Here is a 24,722-nt window from a genome sequence, read left to right as displayed (position 1 = left end):
TGATTTCTCTATACATGTCGCCAAGGCCTGGATGATAAACGTCGCGGAATTATCCCCACTACCGCAGGGTATACCCCGTGAGGGGCCGGGAACTCCGAGAGACCTCGGACGCCGAGGAGTGTAAACATAACACGGCTCGGTTATGTCTCCTGGACGATACACGACGCGGGCAAGCCCCGCGCTGTTGACATATATCGAGAATTCACTGTATAAGATTGCTTGAACCGAACTTCATTAGGTTATGTACGATCTGGAAGAGTTCAAGAAATAATCTTTATGGTAAGCTTTAATTCTGCAGTTTGGATGACAATGATTAAATTACTTTGATTTCGTGGAATTTTTAGGGATGATTTTTCTGTAGCCAATGTGTTAATTGATTGAGGTACAATTGTCGTTTATTTGATTTGATTACAAATATAAATATTTGCTTTAGTTACAAGGACTTAAATGCGAGTCACTGCGAAAATAATGAACTGATTGTAAAACTGTCATGAGCAATAATGAAAATCGTATAATTTATTCGATGTATGTCTGTACTTTAAAGAGAAACATTTACGGTACAATCGAATTTATATCACGACCATTTGTTTGTAATGTTTCACGAAAAATTAATAGGTACCATGCCTAATGAAACTGTAAATAATTCCTCTGTTTGGTGGAGTATCGTTTTGACTATAAAGGTATGGTATCCCTGTCGGAATGATCGAACAGCTCCGATATCCTCCTCGAGGGAAAGACAGCCCTTAACGCGCATCGGAGAACTTTAGTATGATCGAAGTTCGCGCGGTTCAGCGGTTTTGCAACTATTATCTGCTGCAAGGGTTGCTGCTCTACGGTTTAAGATTATACGTAATTAACGCTATAACGACCACCTTGGTCAAATTGGATTATTTTTTTCCAGCAACGTTTCAATCAAGCCCGTCAACGTCCCCTTGAGCTATATCGAAAGGTTCAACCCTGCAATTACTTTGCTAATTAAATCACGATCGCTTCCACCGCAGATGTTCGTTCGACCGACGACACGCGATGAAGAATTGGCTCGAATAGTTTAAAAAGACACTGATTTCGAACCGTAACAACAAATACGTCCCTGCATGGGCGCTGTTGATCTTCCTCAACATTTAATCTCTGCTCATCCCATTTTACTGTGCACCATTTATTTTAAAATCTCTCCTTAATGCATAAATATTTAAATATATTAAGTAAATATATCTATGAATGAACATGTTAATTTTATGAATTTTCATTAAAAAACGCTACGTACTTACGTTCCGACCCAATACAATGAATCACAACCGAATCCATGGAATTAAAACGCCTTTTGTGCTTCCAGTTGAACCGATTTCTGTTCGAATCAAACTTTCGTTATTTTCACAAGCATTCGCACAGATACATTTCTATATTGATTCAATCGTTCTTGTACCGAGGCTCTTAAAAAATATGGATCTCTTCGACTTACCCCATAGAATTGTGCATCTCGTTTGAGCACACACACTCTCTCTCTCTTTCCCTCCGTGGTGCCCCATCGAACAACGGGTATGCGCGCCGGGGTGTTGTTCCTCCGAAGAAACCTAAAACTGATGGTTAATTATATTCGTCCCGCAAACTGAACTTGGACTGGAGAGCACGAAGGGTCCTTTTTTAGTTTGCGGCACGCGCCGGCACGTGGCCCGCGCCGATCCTCGCCGCACCCTTGAAGAGGAAACGAGCAACCGGCTCGGCTCGGCTCGGTTTTGCGCTGGGGCCCGGGTTAGTGTTACCGATATACCGGTGAATGCCTCTCGTCCGACTGAAAAGACGCACGCAGAGTGTTTCGGGAACACCGGTAGTCCATTATCATCCCGCGAGTGCGAGAGATCGGGAACAATGACACCGTGCCGCGCGCGTCTGGTGATTTCATTCCCGCGCGAGCCTGTCGAAAAAAAAGAACGCTTTGAAAAACGTTCGCACGGACAAATTGGAATCAGAGCGGGGGCACGAGTTCCGCGCATTGCCGACGATTGAGAGGATTGAACGATTATAATCCGCGCAGGAATCTCGAGATTTTTAGCCTGTCAAACCGTGCGCCTCAAAACAAAAATTATTATTTTTTTTCCTATTTGCGATTTATATTACTGGCTTCGGCAAAATCGGCCGTCGGGGTGGTTTGGTTGGTGCGTTGCAGACTCAAACGTGTAAATGTCTCATTAACACCTTCTATTTAAACAAGTCAGATTCGTGACGATAAGTTTTTATTCCTTTAAACCGAAATATAATTCCATTTTATTATATATATACGATACATCAACGTATCGTAGACAAATCATCCTTTTTTTGTTTTTCTAAAAGGTATGAACGACAAAGAAATTCTAATCACTGTAACTGTAAAATTGTAATTTACTGGAAAATTGTTACGAGTAGACTGTCTTTTCTAGCCAGATCTAAACCTTTCATTTTGATATGATCAAGTAATCGAGATATTACAACTAAAATCTCACGGAATATACGCAGCTTTGCCATTTTTCTCAGCAAGCATTTTTAGAAAGAAGTTACACATATTAAAAATAATTTAATTTATAATAATATTAATTTAGTTTTTAATTTAAACCTTAGAGGGTTTAACATATAATAATGAAACGTCTTATAGAAGAGAGAAGATTGAATTTACTTAAACTTTGTACGATTTTCATTATAATATGTGCTTAAATAAAGAAGTCATTCAGTAATTTTCTATGAAATTGGTTTTTATAATTTTAATCATTGTGAAGTAGAATAATATAAATAAAATAATTGTAAAATCGTGTTCTATTATATTTTCTGGAGATTCTGCCCAGGAAATGAAAGTTGCAAATCCACAAGAGGTGTTACAGTGGGATTCCTTAAATTTCTTCGCACGTTCGAAAGACACTGGTCTGATTGCCACTTTATAGGAGCATTGACGCGTAGCGACCCTTGCGAGAGTCGCCGGCAAGGAAATACCAAGGTCCTGTAATGACTCTCACCTTCAACTTGTAAAGAGCAAGCGAAAGAGACAGTTGCAAGGTGACGCAAACCAGTTGCCGGCGCGACCGAGGACTAAGTGTCTTCATAATTATCAAAAGGTGCATCAAGGTCGCTAATCGAACGACGATACTCGCCGGAGCCACCTTGGAAACCATTTTCCACCCCATAATTAAAGAGAGTTGCACATTCATTTCGTTTTAATTCGACCTGCTTAAACACTTTGAATTGTCAGCCGATACGATCTGCTTGACAAGCACAGTGACTTTTATGGTGCCCCCTCAAATGGTCTGGTGCTATCCTTACGGGCAGCCAGCGAACGTTTATGCAAATTTACGTTTTCATACATGATGTTCAAAGTGATATCGAGCAGAATATTTCATGAACAAAAATGGTTTTACATATTAAATTCTAATCAAAGTTAAAATTACAACACCGTTTCTTCACTCTGTTATTAGATTAATATAGTATATTATAATGATAAACATTAATCTAAAGCAGTATACATCAGTAGACTGCGGATTTTTATGCAAAATAAAAATTGTATGGATCGATTACACGATAGGGGAATTACATAAAAATCATTTTCTTCTATTAATCATTTTTATATGTTGTAAATAACGGTAATATTAAATTCATTTGTTGTTTCTTCTATTTTCACCTACTCACGTTTGCCATAAATGCATAAATTTCTCACCTGTATGTAGTATATTTCTACTACAATGCTATAAATGCATAAATAGTTCTACAGTCCATCTACTATAGTCTACTACAGTATAACTAAAAACTCGAAGTTTTTTTGGATTCTAAAGTAACCAAAGGATTGCAGCGCCATAGTAGTGTTTCGGTTTCCAGTGGAGGCACCGGAAGCCTAATCGTCTCGCAGGTACACAGTCCGCGCCGCAAGATGTTTCCTTACGGGAATGATTCGTTGATTGGCAGTGTCCAAATTCGATCGTTATGGCGCAGGAAGTACGAATCCGGGTCTGTTCTCTAACCACTGACATTCGGCGCAGCGAATGACTCGTTCGATTGCGTACGCGCTCTTCGAGCAGGAGAAATCGATCATCGAAAAGTAGCTAATTATCCCCTGCGCGTAAGTTAACGACCATCTCCTCTTGATTCGAGAAATTACGAAGTTGTACAGGCGAGTCTGTGGGCGTTTTCAATGTGATACAATGATGCTCGCCATTAACCGCCTCTTTCCGGGCAAAAATTATACATCCATCGGCGGTGCTCCCAATTTCTGTGGCATTACCAGTCGTGTCATTATACACATCGGCTCGTCCGGTTTCCCGGGGCGACGAAATTCGGCATTCGCCTCGGCGAAAATTATTCCCGTTTTTACCGGTGAAAACCGCCGTTTCGGTTTCTCGCGCAGAACACAGTTACCCTCTGTCTGTCGTTACCGGATTAGTCACGTGACGTTATGACACAAGCACGACAGAGAGGATACGCGTCAAGTTACACTAAATTATCGTTGTACGTCAGAACAACGGACGGACATCGGAATTATATCATATTTGGTTCCATTTTAATCAGAAAAATGCCACGAATATGTTGGTAAAAGATTCATAAAAAAATAACGAAAAATAAAGAAGTTTTGTAATTGGATTAGTAGTGGTCTTCTGATCTCACACCGACATAGCCGACAATGTGTGGCCCACTCCTCGGCGACGACGGTTCTCGAGTTTCGCTGTCCGCTTCTCCGTGCAACAGTATATCGGAGACGGATATTCTTTCCGCTTGAATGTCAGTCATGTTTATATGCCATGACCTTCATGCGGGATGACTCTTAGGTTTCCAGCGCGCCCTGTGTACTTCAAATGGGACGCTCGGCGAGAACCACCGATTTCGTATGAGTGTCACTGAAAAGAACGGCGGTAGTGACTTACAACGATAATTCACTGTATACCCTTAGACCATATAAACCTATAGCCACGGAACAGACAGTTTTGCTCGATGCAAAGATCACTGAATTTGTGACGTCACAGCTTCGAAAGATGTATAAGCTATGCTCATTTTTGGCTTATGGGTGGGGGGGGGGGGGTGGGGGGATCAACGGGCGCGCCGTGTACACAGTGCACGGAAAGAATGAACAGGAAAATTTCAAGGAATTTTGCAATTTATCATTAAATAATCAATATACGAAGTATATTTGAGATACAAATATTTATTCTATATGTTTTATTAAGGTATTACAATGAAATATGAAGTAATAATTGTATTATGTATTAACTATTTTAGGAATCGATATTTGATTCTGAAGATTAACAACTTTCGCATATTATGCAGGTTACAGAATGTTTTTTACATATAAATCGATCACATTTACAACATTTCAAGGTAGTACTGCTATTTTTCGTTACATCTAATATTTTCAACAACATTTTTCGCATCATAAAGACCAAGCGAGTTCTTTAGCGTAGGTGTGTGCAAAAATTCTCGGAACTTGTATTTATACACAATATTGCCAACCGATAATGAAATTGGTTGTTCAGAGACGTCCATAACAAGGAAACGATTGCACAAAAAGGTGGACAATTGTAACCAGACAAATGGTGACGAACGATTCAAAAATAGTGAAACTTTTGCGTACGCCATGTACCTACATGTTGAACACTTGGCCCCATCCCTAAACCGAAGGGGGATGATTCGTTGATGTATTGAAACGATGATGATTCGATCGTGGCATCGGAACACCGAAACCGGCTAAGTAGAGGCTCGCGAAACTATGCGAAACGCTTGTCCCGCAGCGAAATGCAGTCCGGTAAACGGCGCGTGGGATTTGGGACAGCTGCGCGTGTGCTCCGGACAATTAATATGAATTATGGTAAACACCAGCGGACCGACTGAAAGGGATCATCCGTGGGAGTCGCGTATTTGAAGGCAGCCCGAGCATAGAGCCCCCGAACACGGCCCGGGGCGCGAATATTTCATTGCACATTTTTGCGCAACACCGCACCGTCTCGCGGCTCGCAGGTGGTTCGCCCGAAACCGGAGAAATCGATTCGACTTTCTTCCCCTGTGATTCAGTAGCCAGTATTTTGTCGATAAGCATCAAACGGTTCGACGCGTAACACACTTTGACGTTAATTTTCGTCGGAAAATATTAACCGGAGCTCTGAGTTTAGCGCGCGAGAAATAAGACGATTTCTGAAACGTTCAGTATCGTGTGTCTCGTATTTCAGGGATTTGCAACAATTTTTTTTTCCGTTGAAAGATACGTGGCCGAATAACTTTTTTCAAATTGGACCAAACGACTTGACTTTTTTTTTACCGATTAAAAGAATCGATTCACTAAACGACGTGCGAATAAGATTTAGAAAAATTAGCAATTATTAAGAATTACATGAGAAAATAGATGTTGAAAAGCTCCTATATTCTCAAGTCGATGAACCTAAACAAATTCCGAAGAGGTACAAGACTTCGAATGACAGTTGGCAGCATCGATTGCAAAAAGAAATAAAAGCAGAGTACAAAAATCATTCTTACCTGAAACATTTTAGCCGATTGAAAATGATGCATTCTTTAATTCGACTGTGTCATAAAAGCATATAATCTGCTGTCTGGTAATTTTTCCATGAACCATCGCCATTTCGAATTTAAATATTCATTCGATATCTTAGTGTACTGTCGCTGAATTTTGTCGAGGCTAAGAAAATGTTGTAACGATCGGAAAATGTGGTAATTGGTAGGTATAACGACTTTGAAGTATAATAAATGCGATTCACCTGGAAAAGTGATCATCATTAGCCACTTGAAAAGGAATCCCGTTCCATAGCGATACCGTTCAATTACACACACGTAGAAGATATCTTTAAGAAAAATTGATAGTTACGATTGAGAATTTACGACATTCATCATATTTACGTGGTCGTTCAGCTGCGGATTAAGCGTCATTTATTCCAATCATTTAAACGTTTTTGTGTCGATAAAGCTTCGATGACGTGGAATGCTTGGAATCTAAGAAATGATTGAAGAAGGAATGTGTAAATTATGTGGAATATAAGAAATGATTAATTGTTTATTGACAATACACGTCAGAGTTAATATCTTAAATTGATACTGCGTTTTTTCCCACTCACCGAGTTATCAACTATCATTTGTTTCGTGCAAATAACTTTGATCGAGCCGCGAACAAGAACCACGCTGTTCCCATGGGAAATTTTTGCCCTTAGTCTCGACGACACACTTTCAGGCAGATTTGCAATTATTATCAGCGAAAGCACTTGAAGTTGTAATGAATTTGAAAGGAACTAGGTCTGGCAATTTGTCAACACAGCACAAAATCCGTGACTCGTAATTACGGCTATTACAGAATAAGCGTACGCACACCGAGATATTTACATTTGCCCAGCGGCATAAATGTTCCCCCGTGCATTTGTGCATGTAACCTGCCTGCAGGTGCCTTCCGCGCCCTGTAAATGTCAACTGGATCATGCCGCATGTACGCAACATCTAGACACCCGGGAATGAATAATTAAATTTTTCAAACTAAATTGAATAGTTTTCCTATTATTTCACCGGCTTATTCTCAGGCTAGCCGTAGCAGCCAACTTCTTCGCCAAGCTTTTCCCGCGAAATTGCTTCGCGCTGCCTATTAGCCATTGCAATTTCGTTCTAATTGCATAATTGTAACTCCGATTCGGGTTACGCGTAATTGCGGAAATCGCGTGCGCAATTTTCACCGCTGCGCGTGCACCGGCAAATATAGAGACAAAAATATCGGTTTATATAACGATAAATAAAAACGAAAATTAGTTTCATTTCAAATGAAATATTCCGAAAATATGGTATAATCTGTAGATGAGACGAATCAGCCATAAAGTGTCAATTAGAGTTTCAGTACGCCCCCGTTATATTTTTCATGATGGTACACACCATTTTTGAGGAACAAAGAATTAATTGTTGCTAAAAATCGAAAATAGCGATGACTGTATTTTCAAGGTACGAAGGTGATCATTTTAAGGAGAAGGTTTTTATGTCTAGAAAAGCGGAGAGAATGTAATTTTTTGGTACTTACAGTTATTTCCGACAGTACTTCGAATTTCGAATTGTAACATTGGGAATATATTCTACAGATGCACTATTGTTGATTAAAGCAAAATTCGATTTTGTTCATCCTGCACACCAAGAACCCTTTTGAGTTGCGAAAAAGAGGGACGAAGCTTAGGAGGAATTAAACGAGTAATTTTTATTATTTATTTGTATGAAATTTTAGTCCCCGCCACGCAGATGTTTTCCCGGGAAGTCGCAATAAGGAGTGTAAGATGGTCAGGAAAGGCTTGTCCAGTTAGATCGGCGATTCGGAACAGCGTGTAGGGTCGATTCAGGAGAAAGGGGCAATTCGCGAAAACCGGCGGGCCTGCGTGATTGCTCTAGAAATCGGTCGATCGGTTCGGTTGCATGCGGCACGAACGTTCCCGGTGCGGCGATCTTCGCGGATCACCGCCGATACGGCGCAGGTGCCACCGTGGTCGATGTGAAAGTTCGATCGCTTCGAGGAAGTCGTCGTGACGATCGTCGATCAGATACCGGACAATGTTGTCCGGCTCCGATTATCGGCCGCGTTATCGATTTACCGCGATCCCGCGTCGCGTCGCGTCGGAACGTTACGATTTCCTGGCCAACAAAGGGGAGAACGGGGCCGTTTACTCGGACAACCGTCCTTAGATTCGCCGCGCAGATACCGCGTTCCGCGCTCGTTATTATTATTTGGCAATAACTTTCGAACAGCCGCGGGGACGCGGGCCGCGGCGAGGCGCGGCAGGGATGCAGCCTCGAGTAAATATAATAATCGAGGCGAGCCGGATAAATATATTGATCGTCGTTATCGAGGAAGTACGAGGCCCGGGCCCGGACTTACATTTTGTCGTAAGAGTTACGCGTCCCTTTATGAAAGAAGATTAAGGGGATTTTCAATCTGAACGGTCTAATAGTTGTCCTGACCGCGGAACGGTTAATCTGCGACACGCGAATCGTGATTACACATGGTAGATCGAAATCTATGATTTATTTTCGACGGGGCACGCTGTCGTCGCGGATGTTCGAGCTTCTGTTTCGAATGAACCGAAGAGTAGTATTATTATTGAGCCGCTCACCTGCCAAATCGATTAACTCCATAAAACAGAAAGTGGAGAAATAATATACATTGGCTTTCAAAATTCCCTTTTACATAAAAATTGAAATAAAAATTGTTTAATGCATAAATACAGATGTAGCTTTCATATAAAGACATGTAGAATGAATAAGATAGAATAGCCTTTGTGTAATCTTTATTAATATCAAAACTGTTGGGTGACCAAGGGAGTTAATCGATTTGACAAGTGAAAAAAAAAGTAATAACATCAAAATCAGTCTTCAAATTATACTTTGTATTGCAGAAAAAGTTCATTATTTTACATTTTCTAAAAGATTTTATTTTAATTAGAATACATTATTATTTGTTATTGATTTATCGGCAACGATTTACTTTGGAGCATGGAGTTAATAAGAGTGGCTTCTGAAATAAATTATTTATTATTCGGCGACCAAATAAATTTTGTTGTTTAGCGGTGTGAATCTGTATTATTTGGGAAATTTATTATAAATAAAAAAAGTTATGACTGAACTAAGTGCTTTGACACTTCAATTTAAAATATTTCAAAAAGTGGAGTTAATTGATTTGGAATTACTACCTTTTAGTTTTAATTTCTAAAATTGTTGCTGCAAGTCTGTGAAATTCATTGAGAAGGTTTCGTACAACAAAACGAATCAAGAGACCAGAAGAACAACACAAAATCTGAAAAAAAAATGTTTCAAAATTGTTTCAACTGGCAAAATCAGAAATATAGACTCCCGTATTTATCAAAACTAGCGTGCATAATTCACGCTGTGCCCGCAACTCAGATTAGCGTTCAACGAACTCTTTCCGCTCTAAAATTAACGTTAGATAATTGGCGGTGTAATTTGTCAGGTGAAAATTTGGAAAACCTCATGTTTGTCACATTAAATTTTGATTGTAGCAATTAATTTTATGAATAAAAAATGTATTAAATAATTGATTGTCTACCATTTGAAAGTTGTAGTATTGAATAATAACTATTACAAATTTCCTTCATCAATTACTGTTAGGAGAGATCGAAATGAACTTCTCTCATTGATAACTGGTATGACCGGTCGAAATAAATTTCTCTCATTGATAACCGTTATAAGTGATCGAAATAAATTTCTCACAACTACAAGAAAAAAAATGTTTCCGTTACTTATAATCCTTGTTTGTAACCAATACTTTTAGTCGATGAAATGCTTGTCATTCCATGACTTTTTTTCTGTTTGGTTATAACAGTTATGGTCCCTGCACTGAAATAAGCATTCTAGATGTTTTAAGCTTGTGTACATTTTTTGATATTTGTTCCGAGACTAAATTCCCCGCACTGTACGGCGTCTGTACGCGATATAAGCGACCCAATTGTGGACGGGATGTTTTCGCACACAGTTTTCGGCGCAACGAAACGCATGAACGGATAAACATTTGTAATGGAGCCGTCGGATGATCGGGCAAGTTTTCCGGGGCGCGGGAACGGTCTATCCGTTTCCGGTGACAGCCGATAGACGAGAATTAATATCCGTAACGCGAGGGAAGCTCTCGGTAAACGACGAATTCAATATTTCGAGAGACAAATCGTTTGACGTAGGAGGAGGTGGACGTTCAACTGTCGATTCGCGGGGCTCCGTTCCGGCTTGTCGAAGCGCAGCTGACAAAATAATTAGTTTCCAAGGCTCGGCCCCGCGAATGGTAGAGGATCCGCTCTGCTCGAAATCGGGTGTATCGGAATAGCTCAAAAATTGCGTTCCATCCACCTGTCAATGGACGTGTTATGAACGCTCTCGCGCAGCCGAAATTTCCCTCCAGGCTGGAAACCCGCGCCTCGTTCGCCGGGAAATTAGACACTTGAATTTTTATCGTTCGGCCGAGTGTCTCGCGAATTTATGCATCTCGCCGTAAATAATCCAGAAAACGGTGGACGCTCGTAATTCAACCTGGGCAAACCTGAAAGTCGGATGAATTACGATCGATCGATCCCGCTCCTTTTTAATGCAAACGACGACGGTCGCGTGGACGACGGAAATTGCTACTTTGTTAATTAAATTTCTGACAAACGACCGCGATACAATGTGCGAGTTTCTTTTTTTACGGCTTCTACAAGCATGGAAGAGTGATACTGGAAATATTCGGCGAGTCGATCGTTATCGTCCACGCATATCAAAATCCTTATTTACATTTGGAAAAACTTTTTTGTGTACCTTTTCACCCAGGTGCGTTCCACGAGGACTTCTTTCTGTTTTTGTTGTAACTAGACTGCGGATCTTTATGCAAAAATTCTTCACTCAGGAACAGGAGCCAAACAAAGATGTTTCTTTTAATAATTTGAATAAGTCGGAAGTAATGCAAGAGTACTCTTAAATTCGTCTAACGTCTTCAGAGTTTCATATTTCGTTTCTTCATTTTTGTCATAAATGCATAAAATTCGCTGTCTGGTTAGAAAACGTGGGATCTTTTTTTACACATGAAGCGTTTAGAACAATAGTTTCTATTTTAAAAACAGCCGAAGGACGAGTATCGATTCTCTGCAAGATAAATGTTTACGGCGAGTACGAAAGAATTTATATAACTCGAAACCAACAAGTAGCGATCTCTGCATATAAACTAACAGGGAATTTACAATTTAAAAAAGCCTCGGTTATTGGCGAAAATTCAATGCCTGGGTCAAAAATGACCCGCAGCGCGATCGTTAAATCGGAGCCTGGAGAGAACGAGAGCAACGGTTCCTCGGAATTGCTTGTCAACGCGTAAGTGTTTCGAAACGTAAAAAATGAAAAAAAGGTCCGACGCTATACGATAATAAAAAATGCCGTATACAATGCGGATTCGAGGGCAGTTCCAGACCAGATACCGGGCTGATAGCTCCGGGCTGATAGATGTCGGCTAATTACGTGCCCGAGAAGTCCTGCTTACGTTCGGCCAGGAAGAGAACCCTTTGCTTGCATCCTTTCTTCGGCGTCGACATCGCGGGCGACCACCCATTGACAGTAATGTCCAGGTATTACTTAAGAACTATAGTTTCCGGTGCACGCTAAAATCCACATTTGCAGACAGTCCTGGCAGTTGGTTTTTAAACGTTTCGATAGGCGGCCACATCGTACAAATCAATTAAAATTCGTCCTGAAATGAGCTAATACTCCAAAATTACTGGACATACAGAGCAATAAAAAAGTGACTGTTTTAAATTATTTTATGACGGCAACAAGAATGTGTTTATTCAGACTTTTAGCTACTTTATCCGACTGCGGATTTCGTGCATTCGCGGTCAAAGTAAAAGAAAAGATTAAAGGAATTTAAAAGAATCTATGTATACAGGGTGTCCCAGTATTGATACAACCGTGGAGGGGGTGATTCTACACGAGTTAATAAGTCGAAAACACGGAATAAATTTTGTTCGTTTGAGGCTTTGTTTTCGAGAAAATCGACTATGAAGATCTATCCGGGTTTGCCTAGTACTAGTAAGAAGTAGAATCAGTACGTAATAATCAGACACGCCAGAAAAAAATTCGTTCCATGTTTTCGACTTATTTTCTCATGTAGAATCGCCAACCCCTCCACCATCAACTCACTATAATTGTTGCAATTGACGAAGTAAATTTTTATTTTGTCTACAGATGCACAATTTAATTGCGATAAGTGTCCAAAGAAATAAAATTGTTGAATAATTGCCTATGAATGTATCTTTCCAATCTTCTTACGGAGTGAATAAAAGAATTCGTAGTTCCAGTGTTAATGTATTTTATGAGAATGGTGAAAACCACTGTTTTACCGTTTCAGTAATTTGAATGTTTCATTTGGATGGGATTGTTTGTTGCTTGGTAGCTAGCAGCGTGATTTTTGGCTCTGCAAATACAGTGTGAGAACGTGTACATTTATTATCGTACTTCATTGCAGTAAGACAATTTCGAAGATTACGATGTGTAACGAGGCAACTCAAATATTAGAGTTATCAGACTGCTCAAACAATTCTCTTCTCGTTCGTCTCATCCTTCCACTGCTTCGTTTCTCTCGTTTTCCGTAATGCGTCCCGGTTACTCTGCGCGGGGCAACGCTTTCGCAATTCTTCCGTCGTGTACCGACAGACTTAATTCTAATCGGAGCTTATGCAGTTCATTTCTTTTCGCTCGAGACGGGGAAACGACGGACGCGCCTGTTGTCGCGTGGACGATTAAATTGTATGCGATAAAATTATCCTAACTCTTTCCACTCGAAGCTATTTTAACCCCGAAAAATTACGTTTCTTTCGGAAATACAATTTACATTCTGTATGATTGTTTTCCATTCTGCGCATACGAAGTCGAGCATATTCGCTCGTACAAAGGATGAATGTAAAGATAATGCCGCTGTAATCAAAATTCTGATTAAAATTAATACGAAATGCGAGATCATTCTGTTGTCGAATGCAAAATGAAATACGAACTCGTCGTTAATGATTTGCAACATGAATTCGGATATTGTATCGTCTACCTATGTGTTTATCGATTCAAAATTTGTAACCTCGAAATCACTTTAAAATAACACGCAAATCATGTTTCAATTTGAAACAATTTTAGTAGCAAGAAAAAAGAGATAAAGTGTTTTTTTGTAACAGACACACCCATAAAAATTGCGCACCGATTGCAACCGGGAGAAGAGAAATCACTAAAAAAGAACCTAAACCTCCACGTAAGAGAAAAATGTTTCAGTAGAAGAACATGTGTATTTGAAAACACAAGTGTACTATTTCGCATGAATTTAGCCACACACGAATACATCCTAATTAATATCAATGTTAAAATAAGGATATAATATTAATGCACGGGTGAGTAAATACAGGTGTAATACACGTGAAATAATAAACGTGAAATACTATTATATCTCTACTGTTAGCCGCATGCATCGGGAGACATCACGAGCGTCGGTGGAGCGAGAAGGAATGGTGGGGAGAGAGGAGGAGAGAGATTAGCAGAATCCTCGAGTTTCGTTCGAGGCCATTATCATTTATCCCCTTCCGGCGTAGCGAGTCTTTACAAATTCCTGTACGTCCTTGGCTCTCGAGGATCACGAAACGTACAGGCACACAGCACACAAGAGCACGCACACGGTGCCGCCGCCGCCGCGATGATCGCGATGCTCGAAAATCTCTCGAAGGTGGAGGCGTGCGTCGTTCCTTCCTTCTTTCGTTCGTCCGTCCGTCCGTCGGTCCGTCCATCCGTTCGTTCGTTCGTTCGTTCGGTGGTACTGGCCCTGTAATTGGGCCCAAACTCTTAGCTCCGCTCGACCGGCCAAAGATTATACACCCGCATGTCCCGAGGGCCAACGCCAAACGTTCTTGTGTGATATATTATGCTGCAGATACCTGTATCTGATTCACAAGGTGAAGCTGGCGTAAACGGAGTAACTTTTTCGGTCATGCCGAAAGTATATCTCTGGACACAGACCCGCGAGACACGGCGATCTATCGTAGATCAATAAATATTCGCCCGTTTAGATCCATCGGCACTCCTGTCCGCGAGTTACTGGATGCTTTCGATTCACGAATGTGGAGTAAAATCGACGTTGTCAAATACGGATGTTATTTTAATACTTGGTCCACGATATTTTGTAGAAGGTTCGCAATTTCTTTCTGTTCAGCATTCTTTACGCGTCAACTTCGTCAGTCGTATGTAGACAGCGGATTCTCTGCATTTAGTAAAATATTTAGGGGGAGTAAAACATTGTTTCATATAACAGAAAATATCACAAGCAACGAGTCTATAATCATCCCAGGTTCATAGCTGTTTTAACCCCTTGCCCTACAATATCGAGTCAGACTCGTGATGAAGATTTTGAACAGAGTTTAATAAATATGCATGATATTAATTTCCTTTAAAGCGAAATAAAATTCTATTTCGTTGTACTTGATATATATATCCTTTGGAGAAAATATATAAATATAAATATAAACTATCTTTTTTTCTATGAAATCCTGAACGATGAAGAATTTCTAATCATTATAATCACAAAATAAATAGTAGTTCAAGGGGTTAAATTTATACGTATGAAACACAAATGGTAAAACATGAATTATATTTTCGGTCACGTTGAATTTCATTTAATCACGGACCATAACTGTTATAACCAAAAAGAAAAAAAGTCATAGAATAACAAGTATGTCATCGACTAAGATCGTATCGGTTACAAATAAGGATTATAAGTAATCGAAAATTTTTTCTCTTGTTGGTAAATGTTATCGTTCAGAGAAATTCATTTCGATCACTTATAACAGTTATCAACCAGAGAAACTTATTTCGATAGCTAATAACAGCGATAATTATAAGCGATCGAAATGAACTTCTCTCATCGATAACTGCTTTGAGCAATCGAAGCCGTTTTTCTTCATCGATAACAGATATCGAGGAGGATCCAATTTTTTGGACACTAATAACTATTATCTGTAACCAACAAGTATAAAAATCGATATTTTTGAATCTTATTTTGAATGATATTTTTGATTATCTTACATTTCAATAATATTCAACTGTTATTTTTTATCCCTGCACCTAATTCGTGTGTGAAGGGATTAGGAAGGTCTAGCAACATTTTCATCTTCTTCTTTCTGAGGTAACCTCTAATAGGTTAGACATTCTTTTTCGACTTGACTTTCCATGAAACAGCTCGGTACAATATCAACATGCGTGAAGGTATTACAGGTATTTACAGGTATTACAAATCATCATGAAAGGAGCAAGTTGCTATTCAACTGCAGTTTTAGCAAATTAGTCCATAAAACTTTGAATATGTGTAAGAGTCTGCAATCGAACCATAATTGCCCCTGCCTCGAAATCGAATTCTCCCGTATCCGTTCATTGCTTTCGCATTACCGCTCACGGAATTTCGCCTCGATAACAATGAAGACACGCGAGGGAAGAGCGGCAACAATTACACCGATCGTATCAGTCACACAGGGCCGTCTCTGCGAAGCTTTTGCGTTCCGCGCGAATTCGAAAGGGACTCGTGACACCGTCACCTGCGTGCCACCCAATTACGCTGGTTCCCTTTGTTATGCCCCGCAGAAGCTGCAAAATTCTTTGTGCGTGCTGCCGGCCCGCAGAATTGCACCACTCGAAGGCATGAACCCGTGACGGAATAACATTCGCGCGAGAAAAGGTCGGCTGACCCAGTGCCCCGGCAATGGGATGTTAATCGTCCGATTAAATTCACCGGTTCGAGTCATTTGCTGATTTCCTCGATCGATAGTCGTTCCCGTGACGTCTCGGCAGAAAAATAACGACGTTGCACCGAAAACCTCAATGAAGTCATTGTTATGCAGGCGTTCCTTTCTTTAGAAGAGTCGGAATATAGTCAATGACTAGTTTCATTAGGAAATCTTCATGAGACCTTTAGCTCCACCTAGTTAACAATCACGGCATCCAAGAAGGACCTACCTGCGCTTCAAATTCGTAAAATTCGTAGTGCTGCCAGAGCAGAGACTCGCACTTCAGTAAGACACGAATCCTTGACGGAAGGACTTTCGCGTGCGAAAACGTCGGATGGCCCAGAAATAGGATGTTAATCGTCCGATTATATTCAGCGGCTCGGGGCTGCCGTTTGCCGATTCGCTCGGCCGATAGTCGTTTCCGTGACACTCGAGCTGAAAAAATAATGAGCTCGCGGTGATGCAATTATGCGTATTAGCCGGTTAACAATGTCCTCCTCCGCGTCGTGTTATCCGACACAGATCTGCCAATATTTTAACGACGTTGTCAGCACGCCAAGAAAGGGAATAAAAAGAGAGGAGCGTTCCGAAGCCGAGGCAAAAGTAGCCGTGCTCCCACGTGCGTCTCGTCGAAAGGTGCGCGTGCAAGTTGCACACTTACCCTTTGTCGTTTATTGGTTATATTTTACTCGGGCCCTCGTACGCCGAACGGTCGCGCTCTTATCCGCGGCGCCGACTGATTGGCGAACACGTTGCGCACGGCTGTATTTTATAGCGGGAACGATTGCGATAGGATATATCTGTTAGCCGGTGCAACCTGCGCTTTGTTCGAACTTGAACGATGCGAGCATAAGTTCAACCTTCGCACCACGGCTTGCCGAACTTCCTTCTTGACGTGGCACTTTGCGCGTTCGGAAATTTGATCGGGATATTTTTTGTTCATCTGTTCCGCACCTTGTCCTCCGCGTCCATCAACATCTTGGTCGTCTTCTAGGATAGATGCGAATAATAAATATATATAAATACAGCAAATCTGTGCGTTAAGAAAGAAATTATTTTCGGTCATTTTCTAGGATAGCTGGATGCGAATAATAAATATAATAATACCTTGTCCTCCGCGTCCATCAACATCTTGGTCGTCTTCTAGGATAGATGCGAATAATAAATATATATAAATACAGCAAATCTGTGCGTTAAGAAAGAAATTATTTTCGGTCATTTTCTAGGATAGCTGGATGCGAATAATAAATATAATAATACCTTGTCCTCCGCGTCCATCAACATCTTGGTCGTCTTCTAGGATAGATGCGAATAATAAATATATATAAATACAGCAAATCTGTGCGTTAAGAAAGAAATTATTTTCGGTCATTTTCTAGGATAGCTGGATGCGAATAATAAATATAATAATACCTTGTCCTCCGCGTCCATCAACATCTTGGTCGTCTTCTAGGATAGATGCGAATAATAAATATATATAAATACAGCAAATCTGTGCGTTAAGAAAGAAATTATTTTTGGTAATTTTCTAGGATAGCTGGGTGCGAATAATAAATATAATAATATACAGTAAATCTGTGCTTCGAAAAGGGGGTTCTTCTTGGTCATTTTCTAGGATAGGCGGATATAAATAATGAATACAATAAAATACAGTACATCTGTGCGTTAAGAAAGGGACAAATATTTAGTCTCGTAATTATGTAAAAGAAAATAGAATATGACAGAAATCTTTAAAATAAAATTGACATAAACCATGTACAATTCTAGGTCAGAAGAAATGCCTTGTGTTTGGAGTTAACGCAGCTTCGAGTGCAAAATGTAGAGATTTGAACGAAAGGCGTACTGTCATTACAGAGAGAAAACATGGATCGCCAACTCTATGTCAGACTCACTTGAAGAATAAAAAGAATTCATGTTTATCGTTGCGCGAGTCTGTTTCAAAAAACTGTAACTAAATCAGAAATTACTCGAATGCTTTTCGTAGCCTCTGTGTACCGTTCTGGCACACCGGGTGACGTTAGACTACTTCCTACACGGTAAACCGCAAAACCTCGCCGGAACGTCTAGCTTGGTGGGCGATTCCGAGTCGAATGCCAAGGAATCGGCAGGGGGACGCGGTAACTCGAGGCGAAATCGATTCGATAGAGGCCGTCAGGGCCGGGGATTACGCGGATCGTGAATACATCAGGCTGTGCTGGAAGGTATTAAAAACCCGCAGTTGGACCTTTCATTACGGCCGGGTCCGAATGCCAGGGTGCTATGGGACGTTAGCAGGCCACGACGCGACGTGTCCCTGCGTGCACCGGGAACGGCAACATCAGCGGAGGAGCCAGGCCACCAGCACACGCGCACATCAGGCTTCCTCGGGGAAAAAATCGCGCGAAGAAGCTTTTGCCTCGCGCACTCGTTGATGTGGCCACGCCCGTGGCGGATTCCTCATACGTAACTCGTGCAGTGGCTCGACCTACCAGACCTCTTTCTCCTTCTCCTACGCCTTCGCCGTCTAAGATTACGGGCACGGTGCTTTTATTGCAATTGAATCCCCCAACCCCCGGCTGGTTTGCCGGCTCCGTCTACCTTTATCTCGCTTCCAGCTCTCCGAGTGTTCGCTCGTTTTTTCCTCTCCTCCCCCTCGCTCGATCTCCCACATCCTTTTCGCGTGCTCCACTCGTTGCTACATCATCCTCGCCTTTATCCGCACCTCTCCGATTCCTCTGTTTCCTCCCTTTTCTCCTTCCTCTTCTCCTTCTTCCTCCTCCTCGTCTTCTTCTCGGTAATCTTCTTACGGCCGCGTCGTCTACTACTACTACAACTACTGTTTTCCTTTTTACTCTCTTTTATAGACCTCCCGTTACCCTCTCCATCCAGTTCTCCACTTCTACGCCTCGGAACGTTCAACGTCGCTCCTTCTGCCCTCCGACTGCTCGTCTTGTCCTCCCTTTACCCCCCCCCTCTCTCTTTCTCTCTTCTTTCCCTCTTCCTCCGTTGCCCCCTTTCGCATTGCTCTTGTCTCCGACGCCTCGTATGAAATATTTTCCTGCAGCGACCCTTTTTGCTCCCTTTGCCCCCGCAACCGCCGCCGCGTTGGTTGACTATGCGCCTTTATATTACAAGTTTCGCTGTTAACCATCGGCCCCCGACGACCCCCCGCGCTCCCTCCCCCCTTTTCCCTCTTGTTCATTCTCGTTCCGTCGTGCCCGCCTTTCTACCCGGCCTTTTTCCCCGTTTTATCGCTCGGTGCCCCGGCGTGCACGAGCCTTGCAGCTCATTAAAGCGATGCCTTCTTGATCCCCTAATTACAAGATGGCGGACGCGGCTACATGGCGTCTGAAGAACCTGCGCCGCGAACGGGCGTCCCTGCCTCCCTTCGTACATCCACGAGATGTACACACTCGCCCTTCCGCAGAACGCGAGGGAGATCGCAACTGTTTCTGCTAACCGTGCGTGTCTTGCCGGGGAAATACGTGGAACAAGGAAAACGAGATGTCTTGTAAATGGCGGCGCTAGAGATCTCGGGACACACGATGACGTTGCTGGAAAATTTTCCACTCACGCGCCGATTTAGCTACATAAAAATGTTGCGTCGCAGTTGGCGAAGTAGTCGTGTTCCTCGTCGAAATATATCTGATCGCGCTCTATTCGATCCAGCAAGAATTGGCTTTGAATTGACACGAAAAATGTGAAGTAATTAAAAATTAATTAAAAAATGCTTGTAAAAATATGTCTGATAGCTTTCTATCGAATCATGAAACCGTTCAAAATTTTCATCTTCGCCTGTCGTTCTAGGTCTTAGAATAGGAAAAATAGGGAACGCAGCTTCGAAGAACATTACTTGTTCGATAACAGTAGTGTAACACTGTATTCTTTTCGCATTTTGATTGAAAAGCTTGCTGAAATAATCCGGATAGCATTTGTTTCTTCAGCGTGGAGGTTTTCGCTCGGATTATTACCTGTTGCGGTTGTTTGAACATTATCTGGCTGTTAAGCATTTACACTGCTACAGCCGTGGAAAGGATGAAAATAATTATATCAAAAACATCATCTGCTTTGGACAGGGAATTCGAAATTTACTTAAAAATTGTAACGGAATCATTAGCAGTATAATGGAACACAAGGATTAAAAATGTATGATATTTCTGTGAATGAATAATAAATTCATTTTAAGCTAATTTACAATTTTTATTGGAGTTCAGGTTAGGCCACCATAGATTCTGATTAACTTAATGTTCACGGTGGCGGTGGTCTTAAAGAGTCTAGTCTTGATGAGTTCATTTTAGTTACCTTTCGCTGCACGGTGATTATGCTGTTACGAATAAGGAAGCCGAGCGTTATTGCGCATGAACTCATTGGTTATTTGCGAACAGATAAAGCGTTTGTAACACGTCGTATCCTAATTGAGCAAGAAAGCACGGGAAGTAATGATCTGGGCAATAGAGTTTAAATGTTACCATTCTGTTCCTGACATTTGAACTTTTGTGAACCGTCGAGTGAAAGTATGCAGTCGGTCCAGTATTCTCAGAACTCTGGCGGTCTCGTCTCAGCGAAACTGGAATAAACTTGAGGCGTCTGTTAATTTCTCACGATTTCATTAGAAACCAGGAAACTCTCTCGATACGTGCTGAAAATCTCTTTCTAAAACGATAATTCCGTTCTCAAGTCACATCCGAACGATCGCCCGCCATCCCGAGGTGCTGTCAGCATCGAATTCGTTCTAAATAGTCACAGTAATTATAATTCCCTGCTGTTACTTGTAGAAAGTATCGAATTTAGTGTCTCGTGGACTTCCACAACGAAATTTCGACACCGCGGAATAATTTGTTCATACAAAATTTACATATTACGTGCTTGTAACATACAACAATTCTAAGTTATGTTGACCTACTGTGCGTCGGTTTAATGTAAATTTTCTACGTTGCAAGTCGAGCATGTTTACCAATATTGACGGTAGATAATATTTCGATGAAGTTGGAAATACAGTGTGCAGCTTTTATACAGGAACAACCGAATACGCATCCGAATGAATACTGATGAGACGAGAGTGTTCTAATAGGAATGTATATGCATGTATGCATATGTATGAATGTATATTCGGCAGATTTTCTGCAAAATGAGACGAGGGAGAATGCACTGCGGAAACTCGCTCGTCGTTCGTGTAATAATCATAGAAAAATAATGATGAAAATTCATTTTGTCTATCAGTCGTTCAATCGAGTGTCGCAGCAAATCAGCTTTTAGTAAATTCTTTATTAATTACGATATTAGTTACTTTTCTTTAATACGTCACGTGATGAGGTTAGTTCTCGTTCTTTACAATGACTGAAACAAGCATTACCCAAAAATACGTCTCCACAATCATATAAATCACGGATCAATCTACTCGAAAAAATTCCTCAAGAACAGTGCCAATCTCTTCATCGTTCTTGGAGCTGGTTGGATGTTCAGGGTGTCCTATTGAGTACAATCCTTCAGTCCACGAATGCCTATGATGATTGAAACAAGCATTACCCAAAAATACGTCTCCACAATCATATAAATCACGGATCAATCTACTCGAAAAAATTCCTCAAGAACAGTGCCAATCTCTTCATGGTTTTTGGAGCTGGTTGGATGTTCAGGGTGCCTTATTGAATACAATCCTCCAGTCCACGAATGCCTATGATGATTGAAACAAGCATTACCCAAAAATACGTCTCCACAATCATATAAATCACGGATCAATCTACTCGAAAAAATTCCTCAAGAACAGTGCCAATCTCTTCATCGTTCTTGGAGCTGGTTGGATGTTCAGGGTGTCCTATTGAGTACAATCCTTCAGTCCACGAATGCCTATGATGATTGAAACAAGCATTACCCAAAAATACGTCTCCACAATCATATAAATCACGGATCAATCTACTCGAAAAAATTCCTCAAGAACAGTGCCAATCTCTTCATGGTTTTTGGAGCTGGTTGGATGTTCAGGGTGCCTTATTGAATACAATCCTCCAGTCCACGAATGCCTATGATGATTGAAACAAGCATTACCCAAAAATACGTCTCCACAATCATATAAATCACGGATCAATCTACTCGAAAAAATTCCTCAAGAACAGTGCCAATCTCTTCATCGTTCTTGGAGCTGGTTGGATGTTCAGGGTGTCCTATTGAGTACAATCCTTCAGTCCACGAATGCCTATGATGATTGAAACAAGCATTACCCAAAAATACGTCTCCACAATCATATAAATCACGGATCAATCTACTCGAAAAAATTCCTCAAGAACAGTGCCAATCTCTTCATCGTTCTTGGAGCTGGTTGGATGTTCAGGGTGTCCTATTGAGTACAATCCTTCAGTCCACGAATGCCTATGATGATTGAAACAAGCATTACCCAAAAATACGTCTCCACAATCATATAAATCACGGATCAATCTACTTGACAAAATTCCTCAAGAGCAATCTTTTGGTCTACTTGAAAAAATTCCTCAGGAACAATCTCTTGATCGGTCTTGGAGCTGGTTGGATGTTCGGGGTGTCTTATTGAGTACATACTACGATGAAATCGAGCATGTCCCAAAAGAACGCGCCTACGGGCCAGTAAATCACGACTCTACTAAAAAGTTCCGCAGGAACCCTGTCGATCTCGTGTTCCCGGTGGTGGTGGGGGTGTCCGATTGAAATAAGAAGCGTCGAAACGAAATCGTTAGAACGGTGGTCACCTTCGACCCTGTCCTCGAGGCGGCATTCGCAACGGAAGTAAAAGTAGACGTCGGAGGGAGGCGCGCAGTGTCCCGCAGGATGTAGGCATTGTTTCCGAGTGAGTTCGCCCGTAGGGTGCGGGCTTCTTCAGGTTGCTGGCGTCCTACTGAGCGGCCCACGCCGACTGCCGCTCATCGACATCCCGACAGCCCCGGGACTCAAATCCAGAACAGCTCTCCTCCGCGATCCTGGGCCGTGCGCGGGCCCCGTTCTTCGTGCTTCTTCAACGTTGTCTTCTCTTCCTCTTCTCCTCGGTCCTCCTCGTTCTCCTTCTTCTCCACCGGAGCGATCGTCTTCATCGGTCCCCTCTGGTTCGTTCGTTCTTCTCTCGTCTTCGTCCCCCCCCCCTCCTCCCTCTTATGTCTTCCACGGCGGCGCGTCTGTCCTCGTTCCAGCGTAGCGTCTTCTCCCACCCCGGGGCCCGAAGTTCTCTCTACCCTCCCTTTGGACTGCCGGTACGATCCTCCCGGCTCCCTTCTTTTCGTTTGCGTGGCGTGGGTGTGCGTGCCTTCACTTTGCCCGGTAATCGTATGTAAATCGTATAGCAGATCTCTCCCGTCCTGGTCGCGCGACCGCCTGGATGAAGGAGGCCCCGTATAGAATCTGCAGCGAGATGGACCGTGCAGCTTCTTACCCCGCGGCGGATACGGCAGGATAGCCGCGTGCGTTGCTCATAAACAAATTATCCGGACCCAAGGGTCGAAGGTCTATTGAACCGAGACGATCCGTTCTCCGTTCTCATTTACATAGTTAGCCCCGGAGCTGCAGATGCCCTCTTCTTCATCCTTTTCCCTTCCACTGCAGCCTTGATTCCGCTCCGCGGACCCTCTTTCTCCTCAACCTCGTGCTCCTCTCTCTCTCTCTCTCTCTCTCTGTCTTTCTTTCGCTCATCCCTCGTCCCACCCCACGAAACTTTCTGCCGACAATCGGCCCGCAACGACAATCTCGTTGTAACCCCGTGTACACGAAGCTCGCGTGTCGGCTTCCTTGAAACGCGATCGAGCTTCGCCGACGATCATTTTCTCCGCCATACTCGGCACACGTTTTGTCCCCGGGTTTCTAATCGGCCTGTCGCGTGGAAACTTTCAATCAATCAACCAGGGAACCGGACACGTGGAAGCGACGCCTTTGGTCCACTGTGTTAACGACTTCTGCCGTTTCCTTCGTCGCAATTTCAATAATTCAGGAGTCAACTATATTCTTAGTTTACATTCATTGAAATTGTAAAGATGCGTCCACGTAAGAAAATTTTGTTTCAGAAATAGACGAGGATTAACACAAAACCTACAAAGCACAAAACATATAAAAGTGAAACGTCTTATAGAAGCGAGAAGACTGAATTTATTTGAACTTCGTACGATTTTCATTACAATGTATGCTTAAATAAAGAAGTCAATTCAGTAGTTTCAGATGAGAACGTTTTTACAGTTTCAATAATTGTGAAATAGATAACCGGTCGTTTTGACCGTGGTAGGTTTAGTGTTAATGCAAATGGAGGAATGAAAAAATTGAAAATTCTGTGAGAACAAATTTTTCGACGTGTGTGGTACGTCATTTCCAACTATGGGACAGAAAGCTTTCGACGTACGTGGCATGTCATTCCAGCGCGATGGTCGTAATTAGACTGCGGATTATGTGCATTTTGGGGGAAAATGGGTGGATGTAATTTCAAACATAAAGATCACAACAGTGTAAGAGTGTCAATACATTTCTTACAGCTTAATACGACCATTAACCCCC

This window comes from Halictus rubicundus, chromosome 3 (genome assembly GCF_050948215.1).
Source record: "Halictus rubicundus isolate RS-2024b chromosome 3, iyHalRubi1_principal, whole genome shotgun sequence".
Taxonomy (NCBI): domain Eukaryota; kingdom Metazoa; phylum Arthropoda; class Insecta; order Hymenoptera; family Halictidae; genus Halictus; species Halictus rubicundus.
Note: the sequence above shows the minus strand (reverse complement) of the source record.